The sequence below is a fragment of the Pelodiscus sinensis genome, chromosome 1, assembly GCF_049634645.1.
Source record: "Pelodiscus sinensis isolate JC-2024 chromosome 1, ASM4963464v1, whole genome shotgun sequence".
NCBI lineage: Eukaryota > Metazoa > Chordata > Testudines > Trionychidae > Pelodiscus > Pelodiscus sinensis.
The window spans coordinates 277,996,146-278,011,822 of NC_134711.1; the positions used below are offsets into that span (position 1 = coordinate 277,996,146).

At 48.9% G+C, this 15,677-nt stretch overlaps 1 long non-coding RNA gene across 1 annotated transcript in view; it reads left to right on the forward strand.

The window, feature by feature from the left end:
- LOC112544201 (uncharacterized) overlaps nucleotides 1–11,968 on the forward strand; it is a 40,960-nt gene extending 28,992 nt beyond the window's left edge. The window contains exons 4-5 of the long non-coding RNA XR_012901533.1: nucleotides 9,856–9,966; nucleotides 11,433–11,968. This is a non-coding gene — a long non-coding RNA (uncharacterized LOC112544201). The remainder of the gene's footprint in view (nucleotides 1–9,855; nucleotides 9,967–11,432) is intronic.
- The last annotated feature ends 3,709 nt before the right edge of the window (nucleotides 11,969–15,677 follow it).

Consider the following 15,677-nt stretch of genomic DNA (forward strand, 5'->3'; position numbering starts at 1 on the left):
AGCCCTGCGGGAGAGCTTCCAGGTGGAGGAGGAGGACTGACCTCTCCCTGCATGCCCCACTGGGGCCTTCTTCCACCCTACCCCCTTCCGCTTTCCCCTCCCTACCTACTGTCAAATAAAGACACCTGTTTTTCAAACAAAAACGTCTTTTTATTTTACATAACTGGGGTGGGGGGAGAGAGGGAGGAAGAAGGGTGGGAGAGGGGACGGGGAAACCTGGGATGAGGGAGCTGGAAGGGGAGGGAAGGGAGGAAGGGAAAGGAAAGCTCAGGGGTGGGGGTCCGGCTGTCTCTCCTGTCTCGCAACACTGCGGGTCCGGGGGCGTTGGTGGGGAATGGTTGTGGAGGGTGGGGCAGGAGGGACGGGGGGTGTGGAGGAAGCAGGAGGGGGAGCAGGGGGAGCAGGGGGAGGAGGAGGAGGAGCAGGGGGAGCAGGGGGAGCAGGAGGGGGAGCAGGGGGAACAGGAGGAATTGGGAAGTGGTCGAGCAGGCTCTGGAGGTGGCCTCGCAGGGCACGGCCCTGCTCCTCCAGTGCCTCCAAGCTCCTCCGGCGCAGCCTCAGACCCAGTGGTCCTGGAGACAGAGCTGTTGCTCCAGGAACCAGAGGTGCCGCCTCTGGTACTCTTCCTGGTTCCTGGCTCTCCTGCTTGCCCGGGCGCGGGCGGCTGCTGCAAGCGGGGTGGTGCGCCCTACAGTCCCAGGTGCTGCGGCTGTGATGAAACAAGAACAGCGGTCAATTACCCCAGAGGCTCAGGTGTGTGAAACCCAGCTCCCCTCTGCAAGGCCAGGGCCTCTGTAGGATCCCCAGCTGCTGCTCCGTGGTGGGCAAGGCCCAGGCGCACGGTCCCGGGGCTCCCTCGCGCCCCAGCCCCCCGTACACATAAGGGGAGCATGATGGTACTCACAGCTGGATGCCTCCCCGGCCTTGAACGACACAGGCGAGCGACTCTGTGGGGTGCCTCGGGGGTCCCGGATCCTGGGCAGGCTGCCGACAGGCTCCTGGCTCTTGGAGCCCTCCTCCTCCTCCGTCTCTTGGAGCGGTCCCTCTGCCCCGGGGTCTATCATGTCTTGGGGGGCAGGGACTGCATGAGCCCCCAGGAGGTGGTCCAGAGCCTGGAAGTGGGGGCACGCCTCCAGGTCGGCCCCTGGCAGGCAGGCCAGGGAGTAGGACTGCTGCAGGTCCTTTATTTTGCAGCGCACCTGCTCCCGGCTGCGCTGGTGGCCCCTGGCGGCCAGGCTGGCAGCCATGTGGCCATAGACTGCCGCATTCCTGTGGCTAGTGCGGAGATCATGGACATTGGAGGCTTCCCCCCAAACCTCAATGAGGTCCACGATCTCTGCACTAGACTACGCGGGCGCCCGCCTCTTGCGGCCCCGGGCAGGCTCCTGGGAGCCGCCAGGCTGTTCCCGGGAAGAGGGGGAGGGCTGGGTGTCATCGGGTGGCTGGCTCATGGGTGTCAGCTGCTGGGTGTGCTGGCACAGGTGCTGGCAGCCTTGCAACTGGCACAAACTGTGTAGCCAGCCCGTGGCCCTTTAAGGGCTCCGGGGCCGGGAGGGGGGCAGTAGAGTTTGCCTGGTGTTGGCCAGAATGGCCACCAGAGCAAGCTGGGAAGGGCTAGCCTCCCACTAGTTAGAATTAAGGGTCTACACAGCCCTTAATTCGAACTAGTAAGTTCGAACTAGGCTTAATCCTCGTGGAATGAGGATTACCTGGTTCGAACTAAGCGCTCCGTTAGTTCGAATTAAATTCAAACTAATGGAGTGCTACTGTAGCGCCTATGAAAGTTAGTTCGAACTAACGTCCGTTAGTTCGAACTAACTTTGTAGTGTAGACATACCCTAAGTGATATATTATGATATAGACAACTCTCCCACACTAAGCAGTGTAGTACGTTGAGGGTTGGTAACATGGAATCAACAGGCCTGAATAAAGGTCTGTAACATAAAAACAACAACAGTCCTGGAACCTAGTGAGCAAGACTTTGGTTCAGTAACATGGCAGCCAAGAAGGAGGCCCTATTGATAATTGTATCAAGTTATGTCTAGCATGGAAGAACATAGGGATGTACTCGGATCAGGACAGGCTGTGAGCCAGAGGGGAGTAGGGTTGTTAAGGACTAGTCGACTAGTCAACTATCCAATAAGCCTTTGCTTATTGGATAGTCTGTCGACTAGTTAGTCGATTCCCCACCCTTGCTGCCTCTATGAAATAGAAGCAGGAAAGGGGGGGAGGGAAGAGGTACTTCAAACTGGCAGTGCTGCACAGCTAAGCTGGGGATCACCTGTGTGGCGCTGCCACTTTGAAACCCCAAAGCAGCAATTCAAAGGGGCAGCTGCCACACAGTTGATCCGTGTCTGACCTATGCAGCGCTGCCCCTTTAAAATGCTGAAGCACCATGGAGCCCGGGGTCAGGTAGGGACTCCCCAGCTAACCCCAGGTTCCAAGTGGCATTTTCCTAGAACCCAGGGTCAGCAGCGCAGCATGGAGCCCGAGTTCAGTGGGGGAATCTGAGTCCCCCACTGACCCTGGGCTCCATGGCTTTTAAATGCACAAGAACCCCCACTGTGGACTCTTATATATTTCAAAACAGGCACCTGCAGGCAGTCCAGATTCAGCGGGACTTCCCACGGGTCCTGGGTTGTACACAGAGTTCCTCATTCCTCCTTTGAAATGTACAAGAGCCCCAACAGGGCTCTTGTACATTTCAAAGGAGGAATGCGGAAATGCTTATCAACTACTCAAGTAGTTGATGGAAATTACATCCACAACTCAACTAGTTAATTAACCGCAAATTAATATCCCTGAGGGGAGTAGCAGAACACCTCAATAAGAAACATATTGGTACCAACCAACTCCCCAAACAGTAATGTACATACCGATCTAGGTTCAGGATCAGGTCAAAGTTGACATCATGAAAAATAGTAAGTAGACCCCCCCCCCCCATCTGTGAAGTGAGGGGTGGTAACTAGGTAACAGAGGGTGGCAACATGATACATAAGAAGTGATGTAACTTGTTTGTACCTGTATATAAAAAGGGCACTGCAAAGGGTGATCACCGACTGACCTTGGGGGGGTGTTATGTGTGCTTTCATGTGTTGGTACATTGCCAAGGCTTACAGGATGTTCAGTGACTTAACGCTGAGTTTGTCTGCTAGCAACTGTTAATGTATGTCATCATATATATAGTAGCCCTATGTCTGTGACTCTGTAACGCTGAAATGCTGGTTGTTCCCTCTGGGTGGTGCTGTTGCCTCCCTGGCTGTTCCCTCTGGGTGGTGCTGTTGCCTGAGTCGCATTCTTCGTCTCCCAGGTTGTGTATATTCCTTATAGAGTGCACGGGGTAAGTTATGTGCCAAAGAAAAGGCCACCCCTGGCCATGTACCTCACCACCCCGCCCCCTTCCTCTCCCGCCATAGTGCTTGGCTAGCTTCTGCGCTGCTCAGCTGGGCTGCTGCGGAGGAGCACCCCTGTGCTGCATGTGGAGCACTGGGCCCAAACAGCCACTTCTGCCGCTTGCTCCCCCGCAGCAGCCCGGCTGAGTGGGGCAGAAGCTAGCCGAGCACTACGGCGGGAGAGGAAGGGGACGGGGTGGTAAGGTACATGGCCGGGGGTGGCCTTTTCTTTGGCACATAACTTACCCCGTGCACTCTATAAGGAATATACACAACCTGGAATCATCTACATGGGGGTTAAAAATCCTACTAAGCGGGTTATCTGGGGACTAGGCATTGCTCCATTCAGCCAGACAATGCCTAAATCTAGGTCTAAGTGATTTAATATATATCTATATAGCAAGCAGGATCCTGCAGCCATAAGTCTCAGAACCCATGTATACAGATGTGGTCTCATAGAATCCATGATACAGTGCTGAAACAGCTGTGTTGAGTTTACAGGCTCTCAAAATCACACCCAAGCTCCAGACAGAACCACAACAACCGCACAGATGTTTTTAGTACAGTTGCACAAGCCTGAGTCTGTATAGCTGTCCCTATCTCAGATGAGTATTTTTTGAAAATTTTACCATCCTTAAATTGCCTTGTTCAGTACAAAAATCCAAAAATAACATTTAAATATATTTAAAGCCTATTAAATCCTTCTCTCTATTTACTTCTGTTATGTTACTAAAAATGTTATAAAAAGCCAACACTAATGACTGAGAGCTTTTAAGGAAAGTTGCATTTAAATATTTTGGGCTTAGCAATCCTCACCCTGCCTTCCAGGGGGTTTTGAGGTTTAATTAACTGATGTTTGCAAATTGTTTGAGATCCTCAGATAAAAGGAGCTACAGAAGTGCAAATTATTACTTTAATTGATCTGGGGAGCTGCTTGTTTTCCTATATAAACACCACTGCTTTCTAGAAATGCTATTTGTGAGCAACCATTAGCAGATCTCAAATGTAATTTCCTCCCACATGGCCAATGGAATTTGGGAGGGGAGGTGGATGTGACACTGCGTACCAAAAATCAGAAGTAAGTGCTTCAGGCATTCCAAATTGTCTTATATTTCTCATTGAGGTCATAGCAAAAAAAAAAATGTACAATTACCTTTGCACTGCTGAAGATCAGTGACCAGGTTACAATAACTGATATTTTGGTGCCAATGTAAGTTATTTAGTTGACAAGGCACTGTCTATTTTTTAAATACCATATATAACTGAATCATTAAACATGGATTATTCATAAACAATCAGAACTAAACCATGGCTAGAATGCACTGCATGGGTACCTGGGAAAGGTAGAAGGTACAGCAAGATTCTTTGCTGAACCTGTGCAAGGTCAGCTTGAGTGCAGACTTCTTTGAGCACGTTGGCTAATCATAGAATCATAGAATCATAGAATAATAGGACTGGAAGGGACCTCGAGAGGTCATCGAGTCCAGCCCCCCGCCCTCAAGGCAGGATCAAGCTCCGTCTACACCATCCCTGACAGATGTCTATCTAACCTGTTCTTAAATATCTCCAGAGAGGGAGATTCCACCACCTCCCTTGGCAATTTATTCCAATATTTGACCACCCTGACAGTTAGGAATTTTTTCCTAATGTCCAATCTAAACCTCCCCTGCTGCACTTTAAGCCCATTACTCCTTGTCCTGTCCTCAGAAACCAAGAGGAACAAATTTTCGCCTTCCTCCTTGTGACACCCTTTTAGATATTTGAAAACCGCTATCATGTCCCCCCTTAATCTTCTTTTTTCCAAACTAAACAAGCCCAGTTCATGAAGCCTGGCTTCATAGGTCATGTTCTCTAGACCTTTAATCATTCTTGTCGCTCTTCTCTGTACCCTTTCCAATTTCTCCACATCTTTCTTGAAATGTGGCGCCCAGAACTGGACACAGTACTCCAGCTGAGGCCTAACTAGTGCAGAATAGAGCGGCAGAATGACTTCACGAGTTTTGCTTACAACACACCTGTTGATACAACCTAGAATCATATTTGCTTTTTTTGCAACAGCATCACACTGTTGACTCATATTCAACTTGTGGTCCACTATGACCCCTAGATCCCTTTCCGCCATGCTCCTTCCTAGACAGTCGCTTCCCATCTTGTATGTATGGAACTGATTGTTCCTTCCTAAGTGGAGCACTTTGCATTTCTCTTTATTAAACCTCATCCTGTTTACCTCTGACCATTTCTCTAACTTGCTACGGTCATTTTGAATTATGTCCCTATCCTCCAAAGAAGTCGCAACCCCACCCAGTTTGGTATCATCTGCAAACTTAATAAGAGTACTCTCTATCCCAATATCTACATCATTGATGAAGATATTGAACAGTACGGGTCCCAAAACAGACCCTTGAGGAACTCCACTTGTTATCCCTTTCCAGCAGGATTTAGAACCGTTAACAACAACTCTCTGACTACGGTTATCCAGCCAATTATGCACCCACCTTATCGTGGCCCTATCTAAGTTATATTTGCCTAGTTTATCAATAAGAATATCATGCGAGACCGTATCAAATGCCTTACTAAAGTCTAGGTATATGACATCCACCGCTTCTCCCTTATCCACAAGGCTCGTTATCTTATCAAAGAAAGCTATCAGATTAGTTTGGCATGACTTGTTCTTCACAAACCCATGCTGGCTATTCCCTATCACTTTATTACTTTCCAAGTGTTTGCATACGATTTCCTTAATTACCTGCTCCATTATCTTCCCTGGGACAGACGTTAAACTGACCAGTCTATAATTTCCTGGGTTGTTCTTATTCCCCTTTTTATAGATGGGCACAATATTTGCCCTTTTCCAGTCTTCTGGAATCTCCCCTGTCTGCCATGATTTTTCAAAGATCATAGCTAAAGGCTCAGATACCTCCTCTATCAGCTCCTTGAGTATCCTGGGATGCATTTCATCAGGACCTGGTGACTTGCTGACATCTAACTTTCCTAAGTGATTTTTAACTTGTTCTTTGTGTATCCTATCTTCTAAACTTACCCTCTCTCTGCATGTATTCACTACGTTAGGCACACCTCCAGACTTCTCGGTGAAGACCGAAACAAAGAAGTCATTGAGCATCTCCGCCATTTCCAAGTTCCCTGTTACTGCTTCTCCCTCCTCGCTAAGCAGTGGGCCTACCCTGTCCTTGGTCTTCCTCTTGCTTTTAATGTATTTATAAAAGGTCTTCTTGTTTCCCTTTATGCCTGTAGCTAGTTTGATCTCATTTTGTGCCTTTGCCTTTCTAATCTTGCCCCTGCATTCCCGTGTTGCTTGCCTATATTCATCCTTTGTTAGTTGTCCTAGTTTCCATTTTTTATATGACTCCTTTTTTATTTTGAGATCATGCAAGATCTCCTTGTTAAGCCAAGCTGGTCTTTTGCCATATTTTCTATCTTTCCTACACAGCGGAATTGTTTGCTTTTGGGCCCTTAACAACGTCCCTTTGAAATACTTCCAACTCTCCTCAGTTGTTTTTCCCTTCAGTCTTGCTTCCCATGGGACCTTACCTACAAGTTCTCTGAGCTTATCAAAATCTGCCTTCCTGAAATCCATAACCTCATTTGTGCTGGTCTCCCTTCTACCTTTCCTTAAGATCATGAACTCTATTATTTCGTGATCACTGTCCCCTATACTGTCTTCCACTTTCAAGTTCTCAACTAGTTCCTCCCTATTTGTTAAAACCAAATCCAGAACAGCTTCTCCTCTGGTAGCTTTTTCAACCTTCTGAAACAGAAAGTTGTCTCCAATGCAGTCCAGAAACTTATTGGATAGCCTGTGCCTCGCTGTGTTAGTTTCCCAACATATGTCTGGATAGTTGAAGTCCCCCATCACCACCAAATCTTGGGCTTTGGATAGTTTTGTTAATTGTTTAAAAAAGGCCTCATCCATCTCTTCCACCTGGCTAGGTGGCCTGTAGTAGACTCCTAGCATGATATCACCCTCGTTTTTTACCCCTTTTAGCTTAACCCAGAGACTCTCTACACAGCTATCTCCTACGTTCATCTCCACTTCAGTCCAAGTGTGTACATTTTTAATATACAAGGCAACCCCTCCTCCCTTTTTTCCCTGTCTGTCCTTCCTGAGCAAGCCGTACCCTTCCATACCAACATTCCAATCATGCGTCCCATCCCACCAGGTTTCTGTAATACCAATGATATCATAGTTGTATTTATTGGTTAGCAATTCCAGTTCTTCCTGCTTATTACCCATACTTCTCGCATTTGTATATAGGCATCTAAGATACTGATTTGATCTTGCCTCCCTGTTGTGCCCTGACCCTCCTTTCTCCTTGCCATTATAGGCCGTAGTCCCCCCCATTTCCAACCCATCTCCCAGTCCCGCACATTCAGCACTTACCTGTGGGCTTTGCTCACCTGCCCCCGACAAACCTAGTTTAAAGCCCTCCTCACAAGGTTAGCCAGTCTGTGTCCAAACAAGGCCTTCCCGCTCCTGGAAAGGTGAACTCCATCTCCGCCAAGCAGTCCTTCCTGGAAGAGCACCCCGTGATCAAGGAAGCCGAATCCCTCCTGGCGACACCATCGTCGCAGCCAGGCATTCACCTCCAGGATGCACCTCTCTCTGCCCGGGCCCCTACCTTTGACAGGAAGGATAGAAGAGAATACCACCTGCGCTCCAAACTCCTTCACCCGTACTCCCAAAGCCCTGTAGTCACACTTGATCCGCTCAGTGTCACACCTGGCAGTATCATTTGTGCCCACGTGGATGAGTAGCATGGGGTAGTAGTCAGAGGGCCGGATAATCCTCGACAATGCCTCCGTAACATCTCGAATACGGGCCCCTGGCAGACAGCATACCTCTCGAGATGAGCTGTCAGGGCGACAGATGGGTGCCTCCGTTCCCCTCAGAAGAGAGTCTCCAACCACCACTACTCTACGTTTCCTCCTCGCAGTGGTGGCAGGAGACTGCTCAACCTTGGTGGTGCAAGGCCTGGTCTCCTCCACCGTGGGGAGTGACTCCTTGTCTCCTGCTGAAAGTAAAGTGTAACGGTTATGTAACAACACAGTGGGAGGGTTAGGAGCAGGGGTGGAACACTGCCTGCTGCCGGAAGTAACCAGCTGCCAGTGCTCACCCTGCACCACTGCCTCCTCCATAAGTGGCTGGTCAACAGTCCCACATCCTAGGACAGTGACCTCCGTGGACTCCACAGGAATACTGTCCAGGAATTCCTCATGGCTTCGAATGCTCCTCAGCCTGGCCACCTCCTCCTGTAGCTCTCCCACCTGCTGCCTGAGAGATTCCACCAGCAGGCACCTTTCACAACGGTTGTCTCCCCCAGCCTGGAGATCACTCAGTGGGAATTGCAAGCCACAAATACAGCAAGACCACACCAGGACCTGGGTAGAGGCATCCATGCTCAGGTTCTCTGTCTGGATACAGGCACAGGTGGAGGAGACAGGAGAAGTACTGGCACAAGCGCTACGGGTCTTCATCACCATCAGTCACTCCCTCTTCAACTCCCCTGTCTGCAGTCCCCTGTCCGCTTCGCTCCCCTGGTCGCACTGCTCTGGCTTTTTAAAGCCTGCTTGCCTAGGTCAGGCCTGCCCCCTTCTGAGTCACACAGGGGAAGGCTGAGCCTGAGGCTAATCAGAGGCAATCAAGGGAACAATGGCAGGCTCTCAGTCCCAACTGCCACAGAAGCTGAAACTGAAACTGCTAGCACTCACCTGGAATCAGACTCTCAATTCACACTTCAAACTGTAAAATTCAAACAGTCAGGCACAGGCACACACTCACACCACAGCTTGTACTCTCACCGGGTAGCCTCTTCGGCGGTGGGGTCACTTTGCTCTCCCTCTTCAACTCCCCTGTCTGCAGTCCCCTGTCCGCTTCGCTCCCCTGGTCGCACTGCTCTGGCTTTTTAAAGCCTGCTTGCCTAATGGGGCATAGGCCCATAGGACATAGGAAGAAGACAGTTGTGTTATAATTAATATAATAGCAGCACCTAGAGGCCTCAGCTGAAATTGAAATCCAATTGTGTGGAGCACTATATACACCTTTGTTAAGAGACAGTACCTATCTCAAGCAGTATACAAGCTAAATAAACAAGACAAACAGAGGAAGGGCACGAAAACAGAAGTGAAGTTACTTATGTAAACAACATAGCAGATGGTTGGCAGTGCTAGAAAGAGAATGCAAGTCTCCTGACTCCCAGTCTAGTGCCATCCATAACACCATTCTGTATCTCAGATACGGGCATAGGACATTTCATCTTTCCAGTATTCTGTGTGCCACTCCAGAATTTTGAGACATTGTTCCTAAATTTGCTTTTTGCAGTCAAAATGCTAAAGACCTACACTGCCACTCAAGTGCTATAACTCCACACCACCTTTTCTGCCTGGCACACTTCGAGGTACAAAATCCAGAAACTGCTCCTGGATGAATGTTTACTTTGAATTTCAGAGAACTGGGAGACAAGATTCTGGAGGAAGAGAGAGAGGAAAGACTTAAGAGAGAAGGAAGATGAAAGGAGAAAAAATATCGACTGAGAGCAAAGGCTTCTGTGGTATCGGGGTAAGGAAGTGTCTCTCTGTGAGAGGAATGAGAAGTTACATTCTGGCAGAAAAGGGGACTGGCTTAGGCTCTCTCCATCCCTGGTATAAAGAACAGATACAGGTTGGGCCTTAGTACAGATTGGGCCTCCTCAGGACCTGACCAGTCCCAAATGAGAGAGTTTGCCAGGCCAGGGGAGGAATAATGTGTCTTCCAAAATAGTTATTTTGAAATAGGGGCCTCCAACCTTTCCCAAGGTGCCCTGCGGGCCACTCTGGCCATGCTCAGCCAAACTCTATATTCCCCCCCTTCCCATGGAGCCCGTTTAGCTGCAGCCTCTGGGGAAAGTGCTTGTGGCAAGTTGGAGGCCTTGACAACCCTGAGCCACCCTGAAGCTGCCACTGCCTCGTTTTTAAGTGAGCGAGTCTGCAGTTCCCACCCAGTGCTCCACTGCTCCCAAGGAGCAGTCAAACAGCTCCCAGGAGCCTACCAAGTGCCAAAAGAGGCTTGCGCCTCCCTGGTCTGTTGCGGAAATCCTGGACCTCATTAAGGTCTGGGACAAGAAGGCAAACCTCCTGGATCTCCAGACCAGATACAGGAACACAGACATCTATTGCCACATGGCTGAGAGCCTGTCCAGCAAAGGACTTATCCACACCCAGGAGCAGGCGTGGATGAAGGTAAAAGAGCTCCACCAGGCATATGCCAGGGCCAAGGAGAGCAGCTCCATCTCCAGGGCAGAATCCCACACCTTCCCCTACTACAAAGAGCTGGACAGCAACCCAGGGGGGCCGGGCAGTCCCTTCACCACCCCCCATCCCGGTTGTGGACTCTGGGCTCAAGACACCCAGTGTCGTCCTCACAGGGGAGAGAGACAAGAAGAAGGAGCCAGACGAGGCCAGCATCATCACCCTCCTGACCCTTGAGACGGTGTCCCTCCCTGTGGATGTGTCCCAGGCATTGTCCAAGGCTGGGGAAGGAACATCATTTGAATGCCATCATGTTCTCTTCATACAGGGGGTGGAGGTGGTGGGCAGTGAGGGTGAGCTGGGCGTTCCTCTCAGCCCTTGTGGCTCAGGAATCACGCATTAGCCTATGCGTGTGGGAGTATATGTTGCACTGCTCCTGCCCACGCAGCCCTAGGAGGTTTCCACGGAACACCATTGTGCTCTTGGCCACAGGGGTCTCTGGAGAGGCCTGCAAGCCTCATGACTCCAGGGTGGGACAGCCTCTTTCCATAAGCCACCTCTAGAATGAGGCTGGGGACATTCACATACACACACACACACACACACACTCAGCAGTCCCACACACGGCACACAGGCATGCCCACACTCTTGGGGCAGCACCCACTCCCAGGGAAATCTGGGACCCTTTAGGAATGGACCCACTGGCCAGAGTGCATATGGCCTTGCTCACAGATGAGGGCAAGACTTCAGGCACAGTGTTCCCTGGGATGACTGACTTTCTCTCTTTATTCTCACCAGCCAGAACAGCTGTGAGAGGGGGGTGGTCGACACACCCGGGCAGTCTCCTGAACCCGAGGAACCCACAGGCACCGGAGACCCAGGGATGACTTCCAGAAAGAGCACCTCACAGCACTTTGATCCCTGAAGCAGACCATTGACTTCAGGCTCCAGGAAGACATACAGCTGTGGCAAGATACCTGGTAGAAGCTGCTGGAGCAGGGCTGTGCCATGTGCGCTGCCATTCCATCCCTCGTTGACAGCATGATTCCTACTCCTGCTCCTACTTCTGCTCCTACTCCCGCTGTAGCTGCTCCTCTCACTCCCTCTCCTGCTCCTGCTCCCATTCCTGCTCCTGCTTCTGCTCCTCCTGCTTCTCCCCTGTTCCCCATGGCCACCGTGGCCCTGTACCCATGACTCCCAGCCCCTGACCTGAGCCTCTCCTCACCCTTCCTCCCTCTTCCATCTGCCTCCTCCTTCCCTCTCTAAGGCTCTCATCCCCCCTCCTCTCCACCTCCTTCCCTCTCCCAGATTCTTTCCCCAGTTCCTCCCCAGTTACTTTGACCCCAATAAAAAGAAACATAGACTTTATTTTTTCCAAAACATTTTTTTTGTTGTCTCAGCAGGGAAGGGGGAAAGGGAGGGGTGTGGAGAAAAGGCAGTGAGAGGCAACACACAGGCCCCTAGTGGGGAGGCCCAAGGGAGATTGTCACTAGGTCCCCTGCGAGAAACTCTCCATCAGGACCTCCTGGATGCACATGGCCCCCTGATGGGCCTGCCGGATAGCAGGTGTGCATGGCTATTCAAAGGCCCTGCTGATGCGATCAGCCTCCACCCCCCTCCCTGGCAGGAGGATTTGTGAAAGGAATGCCTACCCTTTTCCTTTCACAAAAAGTGTGATGTTGCGCTCCCCGAGGTTCAGCCAGGTGAGGAGGCATCTAAACCATGCCTTCAAATAGCCAAAGGAACCCTCTACGACCATGCAAGCAATGCTGAGCCTGGCAATGTAGCATCCTCTAGCAAAATCAAGGTGGCTGGTGTATGGCTTCAAGATTCAAGGCAAAAAAGGATAGGCCGCACCCCACACCAGGCAGATGTGAATGTCCATGTCCCTGTGCCTTCCCCAACCACCTGACATAGATGACGTCAGTGAACTGGACCCAGTGGTCCTTGACAGCCTGCAGTGCCATTAAAAAGTATCCCTTCTGGTTGATGAAGAGAGATGCCTAGTGATCAGGGGCCCAGATGGGAATGTGGGTGTCATCAATCACACCCCCTGCAGGTGGGCAAGCCCATGTCGGCAAAGCCAGGGATAATGGCATCCACGTCACTGAGATGGATGAACCTGAGAAGCATGATGGTGTTAATGGCCTGCAGAAGGTGTTTTCACCACCTGCAGAAGGAGACAAACAGATTCACAATAGCCCGAGAATGCAATATCTGCAGTGTCTTGATGGTCAATCTCTCCATGTCGAACTGGTTCCTGATGGATCGGTAGCTATCCAGTGTGGAGAGTTTCCAGAGGGTGATGGTGACACATTTCTGGAGGGGGGTGGCGGGTCTCATGTGAATATCCTGTCACATGAGGGTAGGGGCAAGCCACTCAGGGTATGTCTACACTACCCTCCTATTTCGAACTAGGAGGGTAATGTCGGTATACTGCAATTGCAAATGAAGCCCGGGATTTGAATTTCCCAGGCTTCGTTTGCATAAGTGGGGTGCCGCCATTTTTAAATCCCCGCTCGTTTGAACCCCGTGCAGCGTGGCTACACGCAGCACGAACTACCGTTACTCCTCGTGGAATGAGGAGTAACAGTAGTTCGAACTAGGAAGCCTAGTTCGAAGTACCTAGTTCGTGCCGCGTGTAGCCGTGCGGCACGGGGTTCGAACGAGCGGGGATTTAAAAATGGCGGCGCCCCGCTTATGCAAATGAAGCCCGGGAAATTAAAATCCAGGGCTTCATTTGCAATTGCGGTATGCCTACATTACCCTCCTAGTTCGAACTAGCGGGGTAGTGTAGACATACCCTCACAGAGCTCCAGAAAAATGTCCTTCTGGAGCCATTTCTGCCACCACTCCATGTCAATCCGGTCCCACCAGTCTGTACTGGTATCCAGACACCAGAGGCGGCCATGCACAATGTGAAGAGGAGGGCAGATGTGATCCAGCTGCATGAGCCACACCCACAGAGACCCAAGGAAGGTCTTCCAGAGGAGCTGGGGGTTGAGTTCCTGCAAGGCCTGAGCTGCAGCCTGCAGAAACTTCTGCATGAGTTGCAGCACAAGCTGCAATAGCCATAGACTGCCCAGAGGTAGCTCTGGCTCCATGTCTGTCAAGGTGAGGTGTCTGCAAGGGTAACTGGGGAAAGCAGAAAAAAAGAGGAGAAAGACAAAGACAAAAAGCCTGCGACACTACTGGACAGGGGAGTCCCTTTAAGAAAGAGCCTCATATAGCCTCAAGCAGCAGCCACACAAAGTAATTGCTGACCTGATACCCTGTCTGAAGTGGTTCTGGGTGGCCTTAAATGTGAGTTAACATCCAATCAATGTGGCTGCTCTATTTCGAAATAGCTAAGTGCTATTTCAATGTGCATTTGGACGCACTATTTTGAAATACGTTTTTTCAGGAAAATTTTTCTAAAATTGCTTATTTCAAAATAAATGTGAAGTTTAAACATAGCCTAAGGGTTCATCTACATTGAAGAGCTAGCTCAAAATAAGCTACACAATTTGTGTTATGCAAATTGTGTACCTTATTTCGAGTTTAGATTGAGATAGTCTATTTCAAAATTTGGCGCTGTGTACATATCACCAAATTTCGAAATAGACCACTATTCTGAATAGTCCCCTAATCCTTGTGGAACGAGGTTTACCAGGACATCGGAATAGCACACTTGTTATTTTGATTGCATTTCGAAATAACGCTGACAAGACATGGAAAACACTATTTTGGGATATTGGAAGTATCCTGAAATATCACTGCAGTGTAGACATACCCTGACTGACAGAAACTGGGAGTGGATGACAGGGAATAGATTACTCAATAATTGCTCTGCTCTGTTCATTCCTTCTAAATTCAGACCATGTTGAAAACAAATTCCCAAATGTGCCATGACTAGGCACCAGAACGATAAGAGAGTGTACTACCCTGTTACAGTTTTATAGAGACCTGAGTCCTTAGCCCCTGCAATCACTGTGATAAAAATGGGTTGTGCAGGAAGCAAAGAGGTTGGAACACATTACATTTAGACAAATGCAAAACTGTGGTAACATCTCCAGGGAAAACTAACTCCACAGTGAAAAGATAAATAAATCAAAATTGTTATGCCATCCATAATGCCTGGCATCTACACTTTTAATATGCACTGAGTCTGTGTTAACTTGATTTACAGTATTATAACTCAGAATGTCATTTAAAATACTTTGTGGTAATTAAAATGCCAAAAACCCAAATAAGGGATGTTTTTGGCCTGAAAGCTCATGTACTAGTGTACATTATTTGATGATTCAGTTAAAAATATCAAATATTATGTCTGATCCACTGTACAAAGAGGTGGCAAAATTTGAAGACACTACTAAATTACTTAAGATATCTAAATCCAAAGCAGAATGCAAAGAGATCTCACAAAATTGCTCAGTATGGATTGTAGAATTGCAAGCAGCAGGTACTATGGAAACATTATTTTCAGATTCCTATATGCCAGCTCCTCCATACTGGTACCTTGAACCTACAAACACAGAGAATATTAAAAAATTGTTTAAATATTGGATCAAAATGTGACGAATTTCAAAATAGTTTTGTAAAACCCCAAAATGGAGGGAAATAAAACATAGTTCAGATGTTTCATAAAACCAGGGGTCTAGCTGCATTCTATTTTAACATTTCTCCATCACTTTAATGCAACCAATTCTGTCCTGAAACAAAGTAATTCCTTGTCAGGTAAATTTACTATATATAACCTAGAAAAAACAAAGACTTAAGGGGAAATAGATTCAGACTGCAAAACAAGAAATACCTTCCAGGTATTATCATATTTGAAGACAGAGAATTATTCACATATTTAAAAGATGGTAGAACTAGAAGCAATGGCCTGAAGCTAAGAAAGGCAAAATATAGGCCATGAAAAAGTTCTTAACAGCACTGGTAATTGGACAGTGGACTCCTAAGGTAACGGGACAAAATCGCCATCACTACAAGTATTCAAGAAGAATTTAGATAAGACATCAGAGGAAGTGTTTTGTAACCCAGACACATAACTGAATCATC